This window comes from Oryctolagus cuniculus, chromosome 5 (assembly GCF_964237555.1).
Source record: "Oryctolagus cuniculus chromosome 5, mOryCun1.1, whole genome shotgun sequence".
NCBI lineage: Eukaryota > Metazoa > Chordata > Mammalia > Lagomorpha > Leporidae > Oryctolagus > Oryctolagus cuniculus.
The window spans coordinates 75,421,473-75,446,310 of record NC_091436.1 but is presented as its reverse complement, the minus strand read 5'-3'; the positions used below and the strand labels follow the sequence as shown (position 1 = coordinate 75,446,310).

Genomic DNA, 24,838 nt, shown 5'->3' with positions numbered 1-24,838 from the left:
TGCTCTAATAGATTAATTTCTTGGTAGATTGAAAGTTTGACTGATTGGTAGCCAGTGTTTAGTGAGGTTGAGATGCAGCACTTCTCTAGTTTGATATAGAGAAAAAATCTAGAGATTTAGAAAAACAAGAATACTGGAACAGATTTATAATGTATAATACACACACACAAACCTACATCTCATGAAAATCTGAAAAAACTTATTTCAAGGCATTGAGAAATACTTTAGTAAGAGGATGCTTTAGAATGCCTGTGTTTTCAATCATTTGAAGGCAAGATCTGACCTCTGGGATATTATCATGTAAATGGACTCCCTAATTATACTGCAGATGCCAAAACAGCAAATACCAGAAGTTAGTACTTTATTGCCAGAGATGTGATAAGCAACCAGAATATTTTGACCCAGAGATGGTTGATGCTAACTGTAAGAAAAGGGGTGGGGCTGACGCCATGGCTCACTTGGTTAATCCTCTGCCTGTGGTGCTGGCATCCCATATGGGCTCCAGGTTCTAGTCCCGGTTGCTCCTCTTCCAGTCCAGCTCTCTGCTATGGCCTGAGAAAGCAGTGGAGGATGGCCCTAGTGCTTGGACCCCTGCACCCGCATGGGAGACCAGGAGGAAGCACCTGGCTCCTGGCTTTGGATCGGCGTACCTCTGGCCATAGTGGCCATCTGGAGGGTGAACCAATGGAAGAAAGACCTTTCTTTCTGTCTCTCACACTGCTAACTCTACCTGTCAAATTAAAAAAAGAAAGAAAGAAAGAAAGAAAGAAAGAAAGAAAGAAAAGGGGTGCAGAACAGAGAGGAGACAGAATACAAATTCACAGCCAGAATGAATTTAGTCAAAGAAAATAAATCTACAGATGTCGACCAATTACCATCATGCTCATAGACTGAACACATGGCAGAGGCCCTGACCCCAGCAGGCTGAGCCCTTTTACTTCTTAGGTGGATTAGGGGTTGGGGTGGGGGGACAGTAAGCAGAGATGAGCTTCTCCATACTGGTTCTTCAGGTTTGGCCCATTAGCTGGGAGAGAATGCAGGGGGTGAGATGGGGAACAATACAGGGTGTGAGATGGAACTGAAGGCAGGGGTAACAAGAAACCTAAAATAGCTGAGGCTTATGTCCTTGTTTCATCAACCCTGATCCTGAGTATAGATAATGAGGTGGGGGACCGGTTTTTTCTGGCTACTTCCTGCTGATATGGATCGTTGACATGGGCAGGGGTCTATACTCAGGATCTGATTGATTGAAGAGCAGTCTTGTGTTGCTCCTGTGAGATGGCTTGAGAGATAGCAGTTATTCATTTCTGCAAGAATTTTTGGGTAAGTTAATTATACATGGCAGAAATAAGAGCACTATGATTATGAGGATGAAAGGAGATGCTAGAGAAATTGCCCATGGCAGAAAAGATGGTCAAAATGAGGCAGAGATACTTTGTGAATACATTTCACTAGCACAACTTATTATGTGTTCGATCCCATCTCTTACCACACCCAATTTATTGGTGTTAAAAACAATATTCTTTACCCAAAAAGAGGCACTCGCTCGGCTGTGAGGAGGTGTAGTGCCCAGGGGTTCTGGAGAGCTACTGCTGCCAATGAATCCACCTGGTCCTGGAGGGGAGACAGTTGCTGTGCCAGGTCATTTATGATTTTCCTTGAGACTGGGAGATAAGCCTTCAATTTTATTTGCCTTATATATATAGTCCTGCCATTCCTATTCTGATTCCTATCAAGATACCCAGTGAGATTATCAAGGGGGTGAGTCCGAAATCCCTCTTGACGCGATGGATTTTAAGAACAGGAAATAGAGATTGGTCTCGGGTATAGGACAAAGGAAGAAATAGGAAGGCAAGCGTACAAGTCCCTGAACAGTTGGTGGGGAGGCAGATGCATGCCTAGTTACCACAAAGAAAGAATGATCCTGCCTCTGGGCCTACACACGTGATCATATGTAAGAGAGAACCTTTACGCTTCCATGTGGCAGGGGAATATGGTGAGTAAACACCATTGCAGCTGTACTCACCGGGTGTGGCCAATAGAGGGTAGGCCTGGAAGAGTAACAACTAGGTCACAGGCCTCTGTCACATGTTCAGTATATGAGCATGATGACCATTTATTTTCTCTGAATAAATACAGTCTGGCTGCACGTTCATTTTATGTCTCCTCTCTATTCTGTGACTCTTTTCCTAACATTTTGGTGCCCCATGTGAGGGGGCATCAATCTGCCTCTTTTCTTAACACTAGTTAGCACAGTTTCCATGGTAAAGAAGTACATGGACAACCAGGAATATTGCTTGAAGTATAAACAGAAAAAAAAAAAATCCTGAGTTTCATAGCCAAAGCCTGAAAAGAGTTACCATAATGGACAGTTATTGCCTCTCACCCAGTTTCCAGTTCTAAACCCTTTGTCTGAAGGGAAGACCACATGTCCTTGAGGACATCTTGTGGGAGCCAAAATTTAAAAATAAACAAAACAGAAAGAAAAAGGAAAAAAAATCCAGTGTATATAAGTATTTCTGCCAATATACTTTTGTAAAACTTTGTCAAATGAATGATTAAGAATGTTATATTTAACAACCTGTGATTACTTTAAAATGCACTGTATATAAGTGAAATGGTATTTTTCCATTCAATTATTATTTACAGCCATTGTCTATATTCCCACTAAACTAGGGTCTTTTTGCCTTTCACTGGTTAAACTTCTTATTCACTGTAATATTAAGATTTTTAATATAATGTAAATTTAAAATATATTATCTCAAAAACTAAAAGAAAAAAATTTGTAAGGAGCACTAGGAGCTGTTTGCTTTCACCTGATGAGGCTGACAGCCCAACTTTGCACTGCTGCCTCTGTACTGTGTCAGCTTTCCAGCTCTTGGTCATAATATAGTTTCCTGAGAGTTTGCTCACCTTGACATTCCATCTGGTCTACATCAAACTATAGCACTAATCCAACTATTGTTGATATTATATGACTGCATGTATAGGATGAGCAGAAAGTGAAAGGCACTTTAGATGCCTTAGAAGGACATCCATGAAAGGAGGAGGAAGCAAAGGAGGGAAGAGGAAGAGAATATCATTATGTTCTTGGACTTGTATCTGCAGATCACAATTGAACCTGTTAAAGTTAATCAAAATTAAACTAAAAGTTTGAAAATAAAAAATAATAAAATTTTTAAAAATAAAAAATAAAGCACAATGCCTTTCTGGATTTTGGAGACAATAGATTGTGTTATTTACCAATTTACCTATAAGACTCTCAATGGCAAATAGGATTCAAGGCAAGAGAAATCTTTGCAACAAGTCTACCTGCATTGTGAGCTGCTATTCTACTTAGGCATAATGATCCAGCAGACACAATATTATTAAAAATTTTGCAGCAATAAGAGTTGTTTTAGGGGCCAGCACTGTGGTATAGTGGGTAAACCTACCGCCTGCTGTGCCAACATCCCATATGGGTGCCGGTTTGAGTCCCGGCTACTCCACTTCCTATCCAGCTCTCTGCTATGGCCTGGGAAAGCAGTATAAGATGGCCCAAGTTCTTGGGCCCCATATGGGAGACCTGGAAGAAGCTCCTGGCTTCTGGCTTCAAATTGGCACAGCTCCAGACATTGCAGCCATCTGGGAAGTGAACAAGCAGATGGAAGACCTCTCTCTCTCTCTCTCTCTCTCTCTGTCTCCTTCTCTCTCTTCTGCCTTTCTGTAACTCTGCCTTCCAAATAAATAAATAAATCTTTTTTTAAAAAAAAAGAGTGCTTTGTATGCCTCTGGCAAGCACCCAGTAAAGGAATTACAGAGCAAACCCATAGATTTCAGAGCAATAAATGCCCTCCTCAGTAAATAACTATTCCATTTTAGAAGAAGCATCTTCAGAAAATATAAAGCTTTGTAAGATATTGTAAAATATTAAGCACTTAACTATTGAATACTAGGTGATCCTATGATCTGAACTGCCCATTCATTAACTGGCTGCCATAGTTTGCCATCATGAACAATAAAGTTGGGTACATGCAACAGGAGTCTGCAAATGGAAGTGGTAAATAAGGACTTGAGTCGAAAGGGTCTGAAATGAATGATGACAGTTCAGTTTTCTTTTCTTTCTTTTTTTTTTTTTTTTTTTTTTTTTTTGGACAGGCAGAGTGGACAGTGAGAGAGAGAGAGACAGAGAGAAAGGTCTTCCTTTGCCGTTGGTTCACCCTCCAATGGCCGCCGCGGCCGGCGCACCACGCTGATCCGAAGCCAGGAGCCAGATGCTTCTCCTGGTCTCCCATGGGGTGCAGGGCCCAAGCACTTGGGCCATCCTCCACTGCCTTCCCTGGCCACAGCAGAGAGCTGGCCTGGAAGAGGGGCAACCGGGAAAGAATCCGGCGCCCTGATCGGGACTAGAACCCGGTGTGCCGGCGCCGCTAGGTGGAGGATTAGCCTATTGAGCCGCGACACTGGCCAGTTCAGTTTTCTTAACATTGTCTCTTGACTCATTGCTTCGTATCTTTCAATTCAATCTTATAGTCTCATGGGTAGTTCCTCATGACCAACTGACTAAGAAAAAACAAACTATGTGGCAAAAGAGATTCCAAAGAGCTTCAAGTAGTACATTTGATCTTTCACTTTGCTGCATTGAAAGAAATACAGATATACACTGGCACATAAATGATTGTTAACTTTTTGGCTGGAAGGTACAGGATTTTGATCAGGACTGTAATGTGAGTAATAATAATGTCTGGAAAATGCTATGTAAACAGACCACTCAGAATGGCACAAAAATAAATATGGTTATGCCTTATATAAATAAATACTCACCAAAGTGCATCCACTGCAAAGGAGGCACTCAATAATTATGTGAGCAAAAGGCCAGATGCAATGACTGTTATTCATCCCCTTTCCCCTAGATACCTCAGAGCTTTATTAATGGGCCCATGAGAAAAAGTGGCCATTCTGGCAGGAATAAAAGCTATACAATGTATGAGAAGACTTTAAAAAGTTTGCTGAAGGTGGAAATAAAAAGAGGTTTATTTGGAGAAAAATGTTTTAAATCCATCCATACTTTGTTTCATAACACACATTGTCCATGAACTTTGTGAAATATCCTCACAGATTTATCCTTACCAAAGTTGACCATGGTGCACCCACTGTTGACTACCGAAGCAAACAATATCGATCAACACAGAGACTCTAGCATGCCATCTTTGGAAGGAATACTCAGCCATCTGGTGAAATGTTGATTATATCAGACCCCTTCTGTCACTAAGGTTACAGATTCATCCTTACTGAAATATTCTGGAGATGGATTTCCTATCTCTCTGCTCATACTTCTGCCAACACCACCATCTGTCTGCTCATATAATGCCTTATCCATCATCATGGTATTCTGAAAAAAAATTTCTTCAAATTATTTCACAATAAAGGAACTGCTGCAGTGGATTCATGTCCATGGAATTTGCTGGCCATTCTGTATACTCCATCACTCCGAAGGGTTTGCACTGAAAAAAGATGGAGTGGTTCATTGAAGATAATTCCAACTGGGAGACTACAACCTGTATATAGTTATTTTCCCCCATATCCAGAATACATGGTCTAATAATCAGAGTGGTAGTGAAGTACATTTCCACTATTATTCCTAAAAGCCATGCACAGACACATTTTGTACCCCATTGTCAGAAAAACACTGCTGTTTTGGGTGCAATATTCCTGTTGCGGATGCAAAATGGATTCACTGATGCTGAAGCTGAGACTTCCAAGAGACCATTTGTCATATATTATGCGGCTGAAGCAAGATACAAAAAGGAAAATCACTCTAATGGCTGACTTGATTGAATTCAATTTCCAATGAGAAATTGTGTTTCTCCTGGACTTGATCCCTTGTACCTTTTCCCTTTTCTAATTTTAAGCTGCATCCTTCTTCTGTGTATGCTGCAACTATGAACATCACACTTTCTTTGAGTCTGGGGGTCCTTCTAGTGAATCACCAAACTCAAGTGTGATCTTGGAGACCTCTGATTCAGTCCTCCAGCTCAGTATCAGTTAGATGTGGTATGACGAGAATGTATTCCTGTGCTATTGCTATATAAATCATGCTTTTAAGTTTTCTCCCTTAAGTGTCTTATGTGCTATAGTTTTTATATTCTGGTTGCTTGTGTTATAGGTACCCTTTATAGATGTATAGGAATTTATCTTACATTGAAAGTTCTCCAAGAGTCGCATGACGTTTGAATGTTGAATTTTATCATTTCTTATCCATCTGATAAGAAAATCATACTTTGGGAAAGTGCAAAGTCTCATATTGAAGGGCATGAATATAGGAAGGATATGTAGATGTCACTTTTTCAACTTACTCCTCTGCCTTGTCTTGGTCTGCTAAAACATTAAACCCCAGCTCATTACTAAATACTACCAGGGCAGTCAAAGCTCTTTTTGATCACTTAACATCATCATTTTTCTCCTGAATTGTATACATGGCAAATATATTTTAATTATTATGATGAAATTTTAGGATTCCTGCACTGTATTGAAAAAGATTCTTCAGGGTGTGGAGTCTGCCAAACACAAATTTGCTGTGGCCTCATTCTTAAATTGTAGTGTAGCTGGGTAAAGAATTCCAACAAAAAGGATTTTTCCTATCAGTACTTTACAGCTAGCATTTCATTGAACTAAAGTACCTGCTGTTATTTAAGAAAACTATTATCTAGTTTTTGTTCTTTGCATTTAGGTTGCACATAGGTACTTCACTATCTTGTTAGTTTTAATATATTTTTCTTTGTAATTGACACTCTCTAGTTTAGTAATTGCTGAAACCTATCCAGAATTAGTGACAGCCACAAGACTAAAGACCCAGAAAGCTTAAAAACAATGAGAAAAATAAATATAAAATATCTACACTTATGTATATAATATTCAGATTTCAGAAAACCAAGGACAAAAAGAAAATTTTGAAAAAACCCAGAGAAAGTATTCACCTAATCTATAGAAGAGCATACATAAGAATTACAGTTTATTTTTCTCAGGAAATCATATTAGAAAGAAAAAATAGAATGAAAAATTTAGCATTTCAAAAGAAAAAATTCACCAACCTAGAATATTGAACTCAGAAAAATTATCCTTCAAAGGTTAAGATAAAATACTTTTTCAGAAAAGCAAAAATCGAGAAAATTTATCAACAGCAGACTCATCTTGCAAGAAATGCTAAGAGAAATTCTTCAGAGAGAATGAAAATTATATATATATGTATACACATATTTTTCAAAACGTGTACCTACATAAGAAAGTAAGAACATCAGATAAAAAGTACATGAAAGTAAAGTAAAATATTTTTGTTCTTTTTTTAACTGCCTTCTGCTTTATTTGCTGCAGGCTTGGTTGCCATCCACACCTTCTCTGGCCTCCTCCATGCTGCTCCCGAGATCCACGTGTTCAGGTTTAGGGTCCACAAAATCAGGCGAAGCCCCTCCTTCCTCCACAACCACACCTTGATGAAGCCTGTCAGTCATTCTGAGGGATGCTTTTACTCCAGCACAGAAATCTCGCACCTCCGAGACACACCACGAGGCCACCCGCCTCACTCTCTTGCAGGTTGAGGATTCTCAGTAGCATGCTGTAAACGTCTAGTTCCATGTAGCCCCGAGCAGCATTCAGCCAATGATTAGGCCGCCATGATCTCTCCATGGTTCTAGGAATCTTGCAGCTGCGGGGAAAGGCGAACACTTTCTCCCGGAACTGCTAGCACTTCCTCCAAAAGCTCCTTGATCTTGGCCTTCCTAACCCGACAAGCCCCAGAGGGATGCTCCATCTTCTCTTTGAGTAGCTCTGCTGTTTTCTCAAACTGCTAGGAGCGCCTGCACGACTCGCACCAGGTCCCAGCTCCTGCTGTACTCCTCTACTACCACTCCTCCCAGCCGGCCCATTTCCAGGCTGGCTGTGTTATATTGGTCCAGCACTGCCTTCAGCTCCAGGCCCCAAGCTTGGGTCAAGGCTACCAATGAACCCCGAGTTTTCTCGTGCTGCCTCAGGCTGGCCGCCTCGCGAACCCGCAGCTCAGCCACCTCCTACGTGGCTTGCTAGAGCAGCTGCTTTAGCTTCCCGATATTCTGGCTTTTTCGGCTCATTGTGGCCTGAACAGCCCGCAGCTCCTCCCCCAGCTTTCCCAGGTCTTGCTCCAAAGGAGCCTCTTGGGGGGATGCTGGGGCCTTGGAGAAAGCGCCCAGCTCCTCACACAGGGGCAGGGACCCGCCCAGCTGCTGGTTCTCCTTCTCCAGCCGAGCCAGCACCTGCTGGGTCTCCCTCCCGGTGCCTGTCCACCAGCGCGCTGATGCAGGCCTGCAGCTCCTCCAGGGGCTCAGCCTCTGTGCCTCGCACACTGCCCTTGCCCACTGGGTCTGGGAGCAGGTAGCTCACAGCCTTCAGGGGCCAGCGGTCTGGGAGGCCAGGCGCTTCTGCAGCTTCTCGGTGTCCTGCGTTTCCAAAGCCAGTTCATCCATCAGCAGCCCCACACTCTGCCGAAACTGCTGCAGCTGGACCTGCACCTGGCTTGGGCGCGAACTCGGCGCTGGAGTCGCTGGCTCAGGGACTGCAGCTCCCCTTGCAAGCGCTGCTGCTCCTGTCCCAGCTCGCCCAGCTCCTCCAACAAGTTACTGTTGCTCAGACCAGGGCTGACACCTCCTTCTCCAGCTGTGCCTTTGCACACCTGTCCCCCTGGGAACAGTTCTCCAGGGGCCCCTAGGGGCTGTCGCCTGGCCCCAGCAGCCCTTTTTTATTATAGGTCGTGAAGGGGAGGGCGGTTGTGGATTCTTTTCTTCAGCTTAGCATAGAAATAAAAAGCTGGGAAACAATTTGCAAGGAGGCAGAAACTTTTATTTGACAGAAAAGAAACTTTTATTTGATTGGCAAGCCACAGAAAAAGTCTTGTCGGATAGGAGACCAGGTGGAGTGCCCGAGTGGCACACTGGCGTTTAGTAAGTTCATTGGATCAGTCCACTGGGGGTGTCCACTGGATCTGGGAAGGGGGTTCATACATCTGTTGATTGGCTTGGGGCTCATGAAAATGGGGGGGAGGGTATCCTGGAGACGGTCTGTTTCCTTAGGAGCTCAGCCCCCTCCTCTGCCAGCTCTGGGTGAAAGATTGCAACCACTCTGGAGATGTGATTTAAGGAGCAGAGTCACACATGCAGCACAAGAAGCTACTAGTCAGGGAGATGCCATTCGGTGTGGAGACAAGCTTCCCCGCCACAGCTGGCAGCCTGCTTGTGAAGGGCATTCTACCCATGTCCGAGGGGCCCACAGAGCCCCAGCCCCACTGGACAGCCTCTCCTTTCTTCTCTTCATCCTTTCTGATCATACCACTTGGTGCTATTATGAATCTACTGAAGTATGATTTTATTTTCCATGAAACTTCATAAAATACAAAAATTACACAAATAAAAATTTCTGCCACATTCATCATGACACCTGAATTATTAAATATTCCACAATAATTTGATGAAATTCATATCCATCTTTAACTGACTGAAAGGCTTTCTATGCAAGTTCTAAATCTGTTTTATAGGAATGTTTCACAACTACTTCTGACAGGAATATGAAAATTATTCCTCATAATTTTCACCCCAGACCCAGACATCTTTTCAGGGCTGGTCAATGAAATGTCATAAATGATAGCTTGAGCTGATACTTACATTGGCTTCATAGGTTGATGAATATTCCCTACAGGTTTTTAAAGACATAGAAACCTCAAATACTAGACATTCCTTTGTCCATGACAAACAAATTATAAAATGTTACTCCAGAAATTTTTTATAGTTGAATATGGTATCTTCTTTTGTATTATCATAAAATTCAAAACTTCTGTTAAGAATAACTTCCTTTCCATTGGGAAAAAAATCTGAATAGTTGATTTTGTAGATGAACAGTGCCCTGAGTCTTTAGTGAATGAATTGTGTATTTCTCCATTTTATAGTTCTAAGAAGCAGTAGTTGTTTTAGCATACTCAGAAAGGCAAGAAATTTCATAGATAGCCAACAGATAGCAGCATATATTTTGAATAACATTCAAGTTCTAATGACTGAGAGATTTCCCAATATTTCTTTTTTTTAAAAGATTTATTTTATTTATTTGAAAGACAGAGTTACAAAGAGAGGTAGAGACAGAGAGAGAGGTCTTCCATCCGATGGTTCACTCCCCACATGGCCACAACAGCCGGAGCTGGGCCAATCCGAAGCCAGGAGCCAGGTGCTTCTTCCAGATCTCTCATGCAGGTGCAGGAGTCCAAGCACTTGGGCCATCCTCTTCTGCTTTCCCAGGCCATAACAGAGAGCTGGACTGGAAGAGGAGCAGCCGGGACTAGAACTGGCATCTATATGGGATGCCAGAGCTTCAGGCCAGGCTTTAACCCACTGTGCCACAGTGCCGGCCCCTCCCAATATTTCAAGCATGCAAAGGCTTCTGGTAGATGTCTATTAGTTGTCACCAGACTATGGCCCTTTCACTTCTTGCAGAAATAGATGCTACTTCTGACATTGAGTTTGTCCTTCCTTGCCTGTACCTCCCTATCTCCACTCCCTCCCCCAGATGCCCTCACTAACTTCCAAGACTCAGTCCTTCATCCAGCCCCATCCCAGCTCAAAGAATCAGCGAGGCACTTGTGAAACAGCACAATAGGAGTTTCTCTTTCTCCCCCTCTTCCCTTCTGGAGTCAAGGAAGTCCTATATTTCTATAATCAGTTTAAATGTACTTATTCTATAGGTTTATTTAGAATATTCAATCACTTTAACTAACTTCCCTCCCCTTTGTTCATTTCCTGATGCAGTTTGCTGTTTTATATTGAGAACATTTCTTTTATAGAACTAAAATTTGTGGGGAGCAACTGGGAGCAACTCGGACTAGACTAAGTTACTGGAATTAAGACTTATTCTATGCATCTGCTCTCCCACAATATGGCGCTGGGAGAGGAGGAAACAGCTTCTACTCAGCTGCCTCCAGTTCAACCAATAAACTGTAGGACCTGCTCCTGATTGAAGGAGAGCAGCGTACTCGGCGTGTGGGTAGCAGAGTTGGGATTGGTGGAAGAGGACTATAAAGGAGGAGAGAGACAACATGCACAGGGAACATCTATCTGAAGGAACACCTGTGCAGCCCCCGAGAGAGCCGGCCAGCGGTATGCCGCTCCCCCGCGGAAGTGGGGAAAGTGGCAGGGGGAAACGCCCTTCCACGGAGGTAGAAGGGATGGTAGCCAACCCGGGAAGAACCAGCAGCAAACCCGGGGAGGGCCAAGCAGACAAAAGAACAATGCAGGGTCCTGTGTTGCTCTTCCACGAAGAGGGGGAGTGACATAATGGTGCCGTGACTCGGATAGGAAACCTAGGAGGGAAGAAGCGGGAAGAAGTGGGAAAATACCGGAGAGAGAGAGACTAGCAAAGAGCCTAGGGAAAAGCCGGACGGAAAAGGTGCCGGAAGAAGCTATTGAAAGCCTAGGCATAGACTCGGATACGGACTGTGGGAAAGAAGTTAGGATTTAAAGTGAAAGCAAGAAGAAACTTAGACTCAGATACAGACTGCAGGTTGAAAGTGAAAGTGAAACCTAGAAGAAACTTAGACTCGGATACGGACTGTGGGGAGAAGCCAGGAGAAGTGAGAGGGGAATATTGTTGGAAGAAAACTTAGGGAAACATACTGGGTAGAGAAAAATATGTTAGGGAGGATGAAGCCGCAGGGGCAGGCTGAAGCGGAGACGTAAGCTATCTTGGGATTCTTCAAGTCAGCCCGGGGTACAAGGGGCGAAAATCTGGAACCAGAGGCAGAGACGTGGGCCGCCAGTTTGGAATCCGTCAGATTAGCCCGGGGAGCAAAAGATGGGAAGCCAAACTGGGGGGCGCAGACGTGAGCTAGGTTGAATTCGCCAGGTTAGCCTGGGGAACTTGGACTGAATGCCGGTGGCGGAAACGTGAGCTGGGCTGTGTGACTCAAGGAAGCCGCCGCGCGCAGAGAGAGCGCACGGGGCACAAACGGGGAGAGCGCACGGGGTGTGAGTAGGAAACGTGGGGCTAGCGCGAAGGCCATGGTGCGGGCGCGAAGGGCGTGGAGACCGCGGAGTGCGTGAAGCCAAGCCACGCAGAGCTGGGAGCCCGCCGCAGGGCGGGCGCCGGGAAGCCGCGCAGATGAGAGAAGCGTGGGCTGAAGCGGCTCAGAGCCGGGAAGCAGCCTCGGGGCGAGGTGCCAAGAAGCAGCCTCGGGGTGGGCGCTGGGATGCCGCAGGGATAAGAGAAACAGAAGTATAGAAGTAAAATGAGAGAAATAGGAATGCTGGCAGATAGAAGTAAAATAGGAGAAATAGGAATGCCCAGAGGTAGAGAAATAGAGAAAAATAAGGCCTCCCCACAATGAGAGAGCTTGGATTCGGTCTGCCTGATTAGTAAGACGATAAGCACCTGTGGGCGGCTGCAGGTCACCGAAGACAGGCACGTCATCAACACTAATAAGTCTCCCCACAATACGGCAATGAGAAGGCTCAGATTTGGTTTGCCTGATTGGTAGGGCTTGTAAGCACCTGCAGGCAGTTCTAGCATAGCAGAGCATGCGCTGCAGGGCACCAAACACAGGCACGCATCAGCGCCTAAAAACCTCCTCACAACATGGCGAAGAGAGGACCCGGATTTGGTTTGCCTGATTGATAGGGCTTGTAAGCACCTGTGGGCAACTCTAGCAAGCAGAGCAGAGTGTGTGCCGTGGGGCACCGAAGACAGGTGTGTATCAACGCCAAAAATAAAAAGAAAGGGGGATCTGTGGGGAGCAACTGGGAGCAACTCGGACTGGACTAAGTTACTGGAATTAAGACTTATTCTATGCATCTGCTCTCCCACAATATGGCGCTGGGAGAGGAGGAAACAGCTTCTACTCAGCTGCCTCCAGTTCAACCAATAAACTGTAGGACCTGCTCCTGATTGAAGGAGAGCAGCGTACTCGGCGTGTGGGCAGCCGAGTTGGGATTGGAGGAAGAGGACTATAAAGGAGGAGAGAGACAACATGCACAGGGAACATCTATCTGAAGGAACACCTGTGCAGCCCCCGAGAGAGCCGGCCAGCGGTGTGCCGCTCCCCCGCGGAAGTGGGGAAAGTGGCAGGGGGAACCGCCCTTCCACGGAGGTGGAAGGGACAGTAGCCAACCCGGGAAGAACCAGCAGCAAACCCGGGGAGGGCCGAGCAGACAAAAGAACAACGCAGGGTCCTGTGTTGCTCCTCCATGAAGAGGGGGAGCGACAAAATTGTTCTGGATCTTTTTCACACTTGCAAGACTGGAACCTTTGTAACTGAGGGAAACACAAGAAACTACTGAGAGTAGCTGGAGAGGAGTACAAACACATTCAAAGGTGAAGCAAAATTGGCTCTTAGTCCTTAAAGGCTGCTATAACAAAATACTCACACTGGGTAATTTATACTCACCAGAATGTATGCTCACTGTTCTGGAGGCTGGGAAATTCACATTCACAGTGCCAGGAGATTGTCTGGTAAGGCTGCTTCCTTCACAGATGCCTCTGGAAGGGGAAAACAGTCTACCTGAGGGCACTTTTCATCAGGGCTATGCCCTCATGACCTATCCATTCCTAAAGACCCGCTTCTTAATTGTCTCACACTGAGGACCAAATTCCAACATAATGATTTTGGAGAGGACACATATGTTCAGACCATGACAATAGTACAAAGAACTTTTATAGAAAATGAAATTTGAAAAGAAGATGGGAAGCAATTTGCGTGACATTTAAAATTCCCTGATTGCAACTTAATAAATAGTTATAACTTGAAAGAGATTTGAGACCAGGAAGTTTATGGCCTGAGCACAGCTTGGTGAAAATTATTTTGGCAGCTATGTCCAATACCAATTGTAGTGAGCAGAAGCTGGTTCTCAGAAGGCCAGCAAGAAGATGGTGGCCATGGTCTAAATGATATGCAATGAGTGCCTGGACAATTTTTTGTAAGACTTATTTTATTTACTCGAAAGAGAGTTACAGAGAAAGGTAGAGCCAGAGAGAGAGAGAGGTCTTCAATTCCACTGGCTCACTCCCCAAATGACTGTAACAGCCAGAGCTGAGCTGATTTGAAGCCAGCAGCCAGGAGCTTCATCCAGACCTCCCACATGGGTGCAGGGGCCTAAGGACTTGGGTCATCTTCTGCTGCTTTCCCAAGTCATAGCAGAGAGCTAGATCAGAAGTGGAGCAGCTGGGACTCGAACTAGTGCCCATATGGGATGCCAGCGCTGCAGGCTGGGGCTTTAACCCGCTGTGCCACAGTGCCAGCCCCCATGGACAATTTGATAGCAGAAGTAGAAAAGAGAAGTCGGAGCACAGAATATGATTTCAACAGTTTTAGTGAGCTACAACATGCCAGACACCCCTAAATACTGAGAATAGCATCTTAGATGAGAACAACCATGATTTTGCGCCCATAAAGCTTACCAAAAAAGAGATAATACAGAAGAAAGCTTCTTTGAAACACTCATTTATTTGAAGGATAAATTAGAATTAGCCAGGAGCATATTGGAGGTGGGGAGAACATATATGAAAAATACTAATTTTCATCAGGTTAAATCTGTAAATTTCTGGCTATATTACTACTATTTGTGAACCATAACCTCATGATTCACTCATTCAATAATAGTTATTGAAAAGTTTACTCTATACCTGCCATAATTCTAGATTCTAGGGATATAACTAACAAAATTTTAAAATATGATGAGAGATAACAAAAAGTAAACTGATAATTTCAATGCACTGTGAGAAGTGCTGTGGGGTTCCAAGAAAGGAACAGCATTAACAATAATCACAGTATGCCCCATTACAAATTAGTAATATTATTAAGAAGTTCTTGAGAATCATCTTCACAGTAGATTTTTAAGTTACATAAACACTACACATAAGAAAGTGTAGTCATAGGGGTGCAAAGATGATAAGAAAATTATGTGGTCATTCCTTATAAAGAACCCAAAGTCACAGTCACTGCATGGGTTTAATCATCTTAGATAGAAAGCGGTCCAGGTATGGTTAGAAGTATCAGCTTTTTATTTCAAGTTTGTGACTAACTCCTGCTGCCTTCATTTCAAATAGAGAATAAAATCACATAAGAAACCTTTTCATAAACAGCAGGAGAAAAGGTGAGAGGGAACTGAAAAACAAATGTAAATCCAGTGCTACGCAAGCATTAAATTTGAGCTGTTTATCTTTTGAAAGAATCAGTTGTTTTGCCAGCAATAACCTTGTCGTGCAGAGTGACCATGCTGAATAACTGCAGGCCTTGTGAATGATTGGAGGCAGGAGGCAGGAGATATTTCCTAAATCTATCTTCCTGAGGACCCACAGAGCTCAGAAGAGAACTTTTACATCTTTACAACAGGTATTGGATATCTCTCATTGCCAAAATTGGATCTATAATGTCTCAAATTCTACTTGTTTAACACTAACACATTTAAGGTGCCAACTGCAAACTTCTCAGGAAACTGCAGTGTTCACGGAATCTTGCCAACCATCTAAGAAGGTTCTAAAGGGCTTGGCTGAGATAAGGAATCATCCAAGTATAATTCATCCAGGAAGAAAGGTCACATAAGTCAAGGTCTGTTGCCAAAATGATTCTACTGAAGATTAATGAACATCTACCAAGCATGCAAGAGTGTCTGGAATTTTACCAAGACTACCTTTCTCAGTCCTTCCTCACACACACAAAAAAATGTAGTGGAGATTAAAACTAGCAAGGCCAATGGACACACGCCTCTTTGACTATAGAGGAATGGGAAAGGACTGATTTGTATCAGAGAAAACTCTACTTTCAAACGCATGAAGATCAGTTTTGTAGTCACAGATCTAGGATGGTTTCTTTTTTTCCATTCAGAGAGAAATAAAGAAAATAGCTACAAACTTATTTAGTCCTAACAATATGCCAGACTCTGAGTTGAGCACATTTGATATGTTTTTTTCAGTTAGCCCTTATAGTAGTCCTGAAATATTGCAAAATTTCCTCCCCTATCCAGAGTTTCACTGTTGGAGAAAGTTGTTACCTATGCTCAACCGTGATCTGAGAATATCAAATGTAGACTTCCCTAAATAAATAACTCATAACTTTAAATTATATGCTACCCACTCAGTAGTTACCTGCAAAAATGGATCTGATAGACTGTCGTGGCATCCTGCCTAATGCTACATCATGATGCTTATGTCATTGACTTCACTTCATTACATCACACAGGCATTGCATCATCTCACATCACCACAGGAATAAGGCTGAGTACACTGTATTTTGAGAGAGAAAGAGATCACACTCACATATTTATCGTGGTATACAAGTTCTATAATTATTCTTAGTTTCTAATCTCTAACTGTACCAAATTTAAATATTAAACTTTATCATAGGTATGCATGTATAGGAAAAACATAATATGCATAGAGTTTGCTACTATTCACAGTTTTAAGCATCCACTGAGGGTCTTGGAACATATTCCCTATGGATAAAGTAGCACTACTACGTTATACTCACTTTAAAGAGAAAGAAACTGATGATTTATGTATTGGCCAATGTCACCCAACACAAATAAATTCTGTACTTCCAGTGCCAAGCTTCCTTTCCCATAGTGCTATGTCTTGCTGGATCTAACCAACTCATTCTTTCCTGTGTGACACTTCATGTAATACATAACATATTACCTATCACTAGAAGCTACTCTGGTCCTGTGGAGTAGGTTGGGCTGGACCACATCTCTTCAACATTTAAAGCCTTAAGAATCACTAATTAGTCTTAAGTATTGGTTTAAACTTGACCAGTCTACTGGTAATCAATAGATTAAAGGAACTCATTGGAAAGGTTTGGCTGCATAGGAACTCTAAGAGCAATGATGACCTAGTTGAGGAATCGTAGGAAAGAAACTGGCCCAGGGAAGGGAAGGTGGTATCCTACGTGTCACAGGTTCATGGCTATAAGCAATCCTAAGGAGGTATGTAAACTCTAGGCAGGAGAACATTCAAATACCCATTTTGTGATATACATTGTGTTGGGCACCTTGCATACAATATGTAAATTAATTTATATGAAATTCTTATGAGTTTACTGATAAGACAAATACCTTTCCCCAAGTCACATGGTTTGAGACTCAAGACTCAAACTTTGATCATTCAGGCTCAAGATTTTTTTTTTTATAAATTTTTTTTTAATTTTTTTGACAGGCAGAGTGGACAGTGAGAGAGAGAGACAGAGAGAAAGGTCTTCCTTTGCCCTTTGCCGTTGGTTCACCCTCCAATGGCTGCCGCGGCCAGCGCACCACGCTGATCCAATGGCAGGAGCCAGGTACTTATCCTGGTCTCCCATGGGGTGCAGGGCCCAAGGACTTGGGCCATCCTCCACTGCACTCCCTGGCCACAGCAGAGAGCTGGCCTGGAAGAGGGGCAACCGGGGACAGAATCCGGCGCCCCGACCGGGACTAGAACCCGGTGTGCCAGCGCCACAAGGCGGAGGATTAGCCTAGTGAGCCGAGGCAGCAGCCTCAGGCTCCAAGATCTTATCAGGTTCTGTTGATGGTGTCTAAGGTCCATTTGGAGAAATCTGTTGACATTTTCACATGGCTTCTACTTTAGGTTTCTTTTTTTAATATTTATTTACTTGAAAGTCAGAGTTACACAGAGAGTGAAGGAGAGGCAGAGAGAGAGAGAGAGAGAGAGAGAGAGAGAGAGGTCTTCCATCTGCTGTTTCACTTCCCAATTAGACATAATGGCCGGAGCTGTGCCGATCCGAAGCCAGGAGTCAGGAGCTTCTTCTAAGTCTCCCATGTGGGTGCAGGGCCCAAGGACTTGGGTCATCTTCCACTGCTTTCCCAGGCCATAGCAGAGAGCTGGATCAGAGTGGAGGAGCTGGGACTTGAATCCACACCCATGTGAAAATGCTGGCATTGCAGGCAGCAGCTCTACCCACTACACCACAGCGCCAGCCCCTTAGTTTTCAAATGTAGTCTGTATATACCTTGTGTTCAGTTGGGTATTTCATTTTATATTATCAATATTTTTATTTCCTATTCTTAAACCATATAATTCACTCTCCCAATTTCAATAGTCACCTTCAAGGCCAGGTAGGCGCCACGGCTCAGTGGGCTAATCCTCCCCCTGCGGCACTGGCACACCGGGTTCTAGTCCCAGTCGGGGCACCGGATTCTGTCCCGGTTGCCTCTCTTCCATTCCAGCTCTCTGCTGTGGCCCGGGAGTACAGTGGAGGATGGGCCCAAGTGCTTGGGCCCTGCACCCGCATGGGAGACCAGGAGAAGCACCTGACTCCTGGCTTTGGATCAGCGTGTGCGTTGGCCATTGGATGGTGAACCATGGCAAAGGAAGACCTTTCTTTCTGTCTTTCACTGTCCACTCTGCCTGTAAAAAAAAAAAAAAAGTCACCTTCAGTCAAATAACTTGCAAGTATTTATCACCCTGACTTCCTTCTGAAGTTTAAAAAGAATATTTCTTACTGTTTGTCTTATTCCTTCTCCCAAATGTTCCTCCAGAATCTCAAATACAACATTTCCTCATATGTATTTACAAAAAATTTAGTTGTTGACTTGATATTAGTTTACTGACAATTAGAATAATAATAAGAAGAAAAAATACAATAAGAATCTCCCTTTACCCCAACTACAACTCACGCGTTTTCTGAATTTCTTATTTTGGTGGTGATTTTGCTGTATTATCAGCAACCATGGTTAAAACCCCTGTCTTCATTTTACTACTCTTTCTTTATCCAACCAACTGCCCAGTCCTATAGATTAATTTTACATCACTGTCATCTAGTCCTATATATCCTTTCTTCGCTGTCAGTCTAATCGTATGTTCTCCTCTAATTTTAGATTCTGTCTCTCTTCTATTTCCTGATCCTCCTGGCCAGCCATGTTCCACTTTTTAAACTAATCCTTTGAATTTGTATCCTTACTTCTGAGCAGCATTTGTTTATTTCTGCTACTTGAGTTTTAAATTTTAGGTGTTGTTCTCACAGACTCTGAAAATCGAATTCTCTTTCTAGATCCCATCACACACTTCATGATCTTCTGTCAGCTATAAATAACTACAATTTTGGTTGGATCAATGTTTATATTGTTACAGCTCAGTGAATGCTTTCCTTTATTGATTCCTCCAGTGTAATAGGTAGGATGTCTTTCCCACCTCTACTGAACAAGTTGTCTTTCCTGGCATTTCATTTGCTTAATTTTTTCAGGAATTCTACCACAAATATTGCTGGATTGTGTCAGTATTTCTCAGTACATTCAAGCACCTGTCAATCTTATGTTAGTGACATTCTCTCTCTCTCTATCCCCCCACCCCTTTAAAGATTTATTTATTTGAAAGGCAAAGTTACAGAGAAGCAAAGGCAGAGAGAGAAAGAGAGAGGTCTTCCATTCGCTGGCTTACTCCCCAAATGGCTGCAACAGCAGGAGTTAGGCGGTTCCAAAGCCAGGAGCCAGGAGCTTCTTCCCAGTCTCCCACGCAGGTGCAGGGGCCCAAGGGCTTGGGGCATCTTCCACTGCTTTCCCAGGACATAGCAGAGATCTGGATCAGAAGTGGAGCAGCTGGGACTTGAACCAGCATGCATATGGAAATACCAGCACAGCAGATGGCGGTTTTACCTGCTACACCACAATGCTGGCCCCAGTGACATCTCTTATTGAAACTTTATACCTTCTCCTTGAAGGGTCTCCTCTGCCCCAGCCCCACCCACCACTCCAACCTATTATACTGTTACCACTTTACCATCATCTTGGTGATTTTTCCTTTTCTAATACTTTGTATTTCTGTTTCTGGACGTACATCTTCTTCTTTCTAGCTATAATCGTTCATTCTACCCAAGTAGCATCCTGAGAAGGTAAAATTTTTGAGACTAGTCTACTCTAATCTTTGATTGGTAGTATGAATAAAAAATTCTAGGTTTAGAAACAAGCAGTATCAGGGCTGGCACTGTGGTGCAGTGGGTTAATTCCCTGGCCTGAAGCACCGGCATCCCATATGGACGCCGGTTCAAGACCCAGCTGCTCCACTTCTGATCCAGCGCTCTGCTATGGCCTGGGAAAGCAATACAAGATGGCCCAAGTCCTTGGGCCCCTGCACCCGTGTCAGAGACATGGAAGAAGCTCCTGGCTCCTGGCTTCGGATCAGCGCAGCTCCTGCTGTTGCAGCCATCTGGGGAGTGAACCACCAGATGGAAGACCTCTCTTTCTCTCTCTCCCTGCCTCTCCTCTCTTGTGTAACTCTGACTTTCAAATAAATAAATAAATGTTTAAAAAAATAAGCAGTATCTGCTAGTCACCAGTGATGCTATTGTCTGCTATATTTTTATTTTTTCTTTTTAAAAGATTTTATTTATTGAGTTGAGAGTCAGAAGTACAGAGAGAGGGAGAGACAGAGAGAAAGGTCTTACATCTGCTGGTTCATTCCCCAAATGGCCACAACAGCCGGAGCTGGGCCAATCTGAAGCCAGGAACCAGGAGCTTCTTCCGTGGGTATGAGGGCCCAAGACGTGGGCCATCTTTCACTGCTTTCCCAGGCCATTAGTAGAGAGCTGGATCAGAAGAGGAGTATCCAGGACAGGAAACAGCACCCATATAGGATGCCACCATCACAGGCGGAGGCTCAGCTTACCACGCCACAGCGGCAGCCCCATATTTTTATTTTTTGATCTATCACTTCTTTCTCATATTTATTTTTCCCACTCTCTGGAAGCTTGTTGAATCTTTCCTTTGTCTCCATTCTTGTGCAATTTCATAATGATATGTTTATTTTAATAGTTGCTTGTTTGTTTTGAAAGAGAGAGAGAGAATCTTCCACCCAGCTGTTTACTCCCAAAATGCCCACCTTGGGCAAGAGCTGTGTCAGGCTAGGGCTGTGTCACGCTGAAGCCAGAATCTAGGAACTCCATCCAAGTCTCCTACATGGGTGATAGAGACCCAACCACTTGGACCACCATCTGCAGCTTCCCAGGGTGCACAACTGGGACTCTGACCCTGGCAATCTGATATGAGATGCAGGTGCTAACTACTGCACCAAATGCCCACCCCAGCTTTTGAATCTATTTTTTTTAAGATTTATTTATTTGAAAGTTAGAGCTACACAGAAAGAGGAGAGGCTGAGTGAGAGAGAGAGAGGTCTTCCATCCGCTGGTTCACTCCCCAGATGGCCTCAACAGCTGGAGCTGGACCAATCCTAAACCAGGAGCCAGAAACTTCCTCCGGGTCTCTCACGTGGATGCAGGGGCCCAAGCACCTGGGCCATCCTCTACTACTATCCCAGGTCATAGCAGAGAGCTGGATAGGAAGTGGAGCAGCCGGGCCTTGAACCAGAGCCCATATGGGATGCCAGCGCTTCAGGCCAGGGCATTAACCCGCTGCGCCACAGCGATGGCCCCAGTTTTAACTTTAAAAACTGAATGTCATACAGTCATTTGATTGTGGTCTGGGAAGGCACGAATTCAACTTGCACCTTTGACTAGATATTGGTGTTTATTTTCTCTTGTTTCCTAAGTTACAGGGGTGTCCTAACTCCCTGATCATGTCAATCATCAGCTCGTAAGCCTTTAGCTTTCCTGTGGAATGAAGCTACCACTACCATCTTCTATTGACTGGAGCAATTGTTCTCAGTCTGCTTACTGTCCTCAAAGTCTCTAGGCACCTGAAGAATTTTTCTGCTAGGATCACCTCTCAGTACAATGATTCACTTTCTCACAACTACTGAGTTTTGCTGCTTCCTACACGGCCTTAGCCTGTCATTTTGACATAATACATCTGATTCCCTGTACCTTTTGCTTTAGTGGGAATTGGCTATTTTTTGTTCCTTTCATCTGCTGTGTATTTCCTTATCTCTGATTTGCTTATGTCTTTTCTGACAAGTAGAATTTCACTTCCAGCTAACAAATATTATTGAGCCTCCAAGGCTCAGGTCAAATATATTTCCTGAAGGAAAAATTTCTTCAGTCCCCAGCAACATAATGCACTGTAATTCACATATAGAACTTTGTGCATCTCATTTGTTTTTTCCTTAAAGATATTTTTGTATCAATATTTCATTGCTATACTTTTTTAAAATATTTATTTATTTTACTTGAAAGTCAGAGTTACACAGAGAAAGGAGAGGGAGAGGGAGAGGGAGAGAGAGAGAGAGAGAGAGGTCTTCCATCCAATGGTTCACTTCCCAATTGGCGACAACGGCCAGAGCTGCACCGATCTGAAGCCAGGAGCCAGCAGCTTCCTCCGGGTCTCCCATGCACATGCAGGGGCCCAAGGGCCTGGGCCATCCTCCACTGCCTTCCCAGACCCATTGCTATACTATTTTATAAACTCCTTCAGAGGGACAGGCATTTGTAACAGCAGTTAAGATGCTCACATCCCACCTAACAATATTGAATCACTGGGTTCAACCCTCAGCTCCCTCCCCTGCCTTCAACTTTCTGCTAAGGTGCACCCTGGGAGGCAGCAGTGATGACTTGGGTGAATAGGTAATTGGGCTCCTGCCACACACATGAGAGATCTGGATTGAGTTCCTCCTTCCAGCTCTCACCCCGACCCCAGCCCAGTCTGGCCACTGCAGACATCTGGTGTATGGGAAGCTTTCTCCCCTAGCCCTCGCCCTCACCCTCACCCTCACCCTCACCCTCACCCTCACCTCCCCTCTTTCCCTCTCCCTCTCCTTTTCTCTCTCCCTCTCCCTCTCCTCCCTCTCTCTCTACCTCTCTCTCAAATAATTATTTAAAAATAAAATCTCCTTCAGAGTGGGAATTATGTCTTATTCTTATATATTTGCCAATGTGATAAGTATATGGGCTCATTTAATTAAATTAAACCTGTCCAAATCATAATGCACAGGGTACAAAATAATTTCTAAAACCTTAAGATATTTTTCCTAATTGCTATATTTTATTTATTTATTTGAAAAGGCAACAAGACTTAAGACAAAGAAACAAAATCCATTTTCTTTTTTTTTATTTAGTAAATATAAATTTCCAAAGTACAGTTTATGGATTACAATGGCTTCCCCCCACACACACAATTTCCCTCCCACTCACACCCCTCCCATCTCCCGCTCCCTCTCCCATTCCATTCACATCAAGATTCATTTTCAGTTAAGTTTCAGCACTTAAGAAGAATTGTGTATTGATTACAGTATTCAACCAAAAGTATTAAGTAGAATAAACAAAAAAATACTAAGAGGGATAACATATTAAGTTGCTCATCAACAGTCAAGGTGAGGGCTGATCAAGTCACCGTTTCTCGTAGTGTTCATTTCACTTTAACAGGTTTCCTTTTTGGTGCTGAAACTTAACTGAAAAGTGATCGCTGTTAAATATAAGAGTGGGAATAAGAGAGGAAAGAGATGTGCAATTCGGGACATGCTCAAGCTGACTTACCTCAAACGGTAGAGTTAGAAACATACCAGGGGATTCCAATTCAATCCCATCAAGGTGGCATGTACCAATGCCATCTCACTAGTCCCAGTGATCAATTTCTGTTCACAATTGATCATAATGATAGGACTAAGAACCAAAGGGATCACAGAAACAAGAATAGTGTCTGCAAATACTAGCTGATAGAATCAAAAAGGGAGAGAATGATCCAACATGGGAAGCAAGATACACAGCAGACCCATAGAATGGCAGATGTCCTAAACAGCACTCTGGCCTCAGAATCAGCCCTTAAGGCATGCAGATCCATCTGAAAAGCCCATGAGAGTATTTCAGGCATGGAAAGCCAAGACACTCTGGGGGGGAAAAAAAAAAAACCTAAATGAAAGATCTCCACGAGTGAGATCCCAGTGGAAAGAACAGGTCATCAAAGAAGGAGGTACCTTTCTCTGAAGGGAGGAGAGAACTTCCACTTTGACCATGGCCTTGTCTAAATATGATCAGAGTAAGTGAACTCAGGGGGCTTCCATAGCCTTGGCAGCTCATGACAAGAGCCTAGGGTGATTACTCGTGCCATGAACAAGAGTGTCAATTTGTTAAGTCAACAACAGGAGTCACTGTGCACTTACTCTTCATGTAGGATCTCTGTCCTTAGTGTGCTGTACATTGAGATTTAATGCTATAACTAGTACTCAAACAGTATTTTTCACTTTATGTTTCTGTGTGGGAGCAAACTGTTGAAATCTTTACTTAATGGATGCTAAACTGATCTTCTGTATATAAAGAGAATCAAAAATGAATCTTGATGTGAATGGAAGGGGAGAGGGAGTGGGAGTGTTGCAGGTGGGAGGGACATTATGGGGGGGGAGCCATTGTAATCCATAAGCTGTACTTTGGAAATTTATATTCATTAAATAAAAGTTTAAAAAAGAAAAAAATTCATTTTCAATTATCTTTATATACAGAAGATCAATTTAGTATATATTAAGTAAAGATTTCATCAGTTTGCACCCACACAGAAACACAAAGTGTAAAATACTGTTTTAGTACTAGTTATAGCATTACTTCACATTGGACAACACATTAAGGACAGAGATCCCACATGAGAAGTAAGTACACAGTGACTCCTGTTGTTGACTTAACAAATTGACACTCTTGCTTATGGCGTCAGTAATCTCCCTAGGCTCTAGTCATGAGTTGCCAAGGCTATGGAAGCCTTTTGAGTTCGCCGACTTCGATCTTATTCTGACAGGGTCATAGTCAAAGTGGAAGTTCTCTCCTCCCTTCAGAGAAAGGTACCTCCTTCTTTGATGGCCCCATTCTTTCCACTGGGATCTCATTCACAGAGAAAATCCATTTTCATCTCTGCTGATTTAATTTATTAATAACAATTGTATAATTTAAGCATGGTCTAAAATTTGCTTACAAATTATGTATCTACAAGAAAAAATCATTACA

At 43.4% G+C, this 24,838-nt stretch overlaps 2 pseudogenes; both read right to left on the bottom strand.

Moving 5' to 3' along the window:
* Positions 1-7,388, bottom strand: part of LOC100355051 (solute carrier family 25 member 44 pseudogene) — a 45,489-nt pseudogene extending 38,101 nt beyond the window's left edge.
* A 91-nt stretch (positions 7,389-7,479) lies between these two features.
* The window catches only part of LOC103349853 (ankyrin repeat domain-containing protein 35-like), a 66,668-nt pseudogene continuing 49,309 nt past the window's right edge, over positions 7,480-24,838 (bottom strand).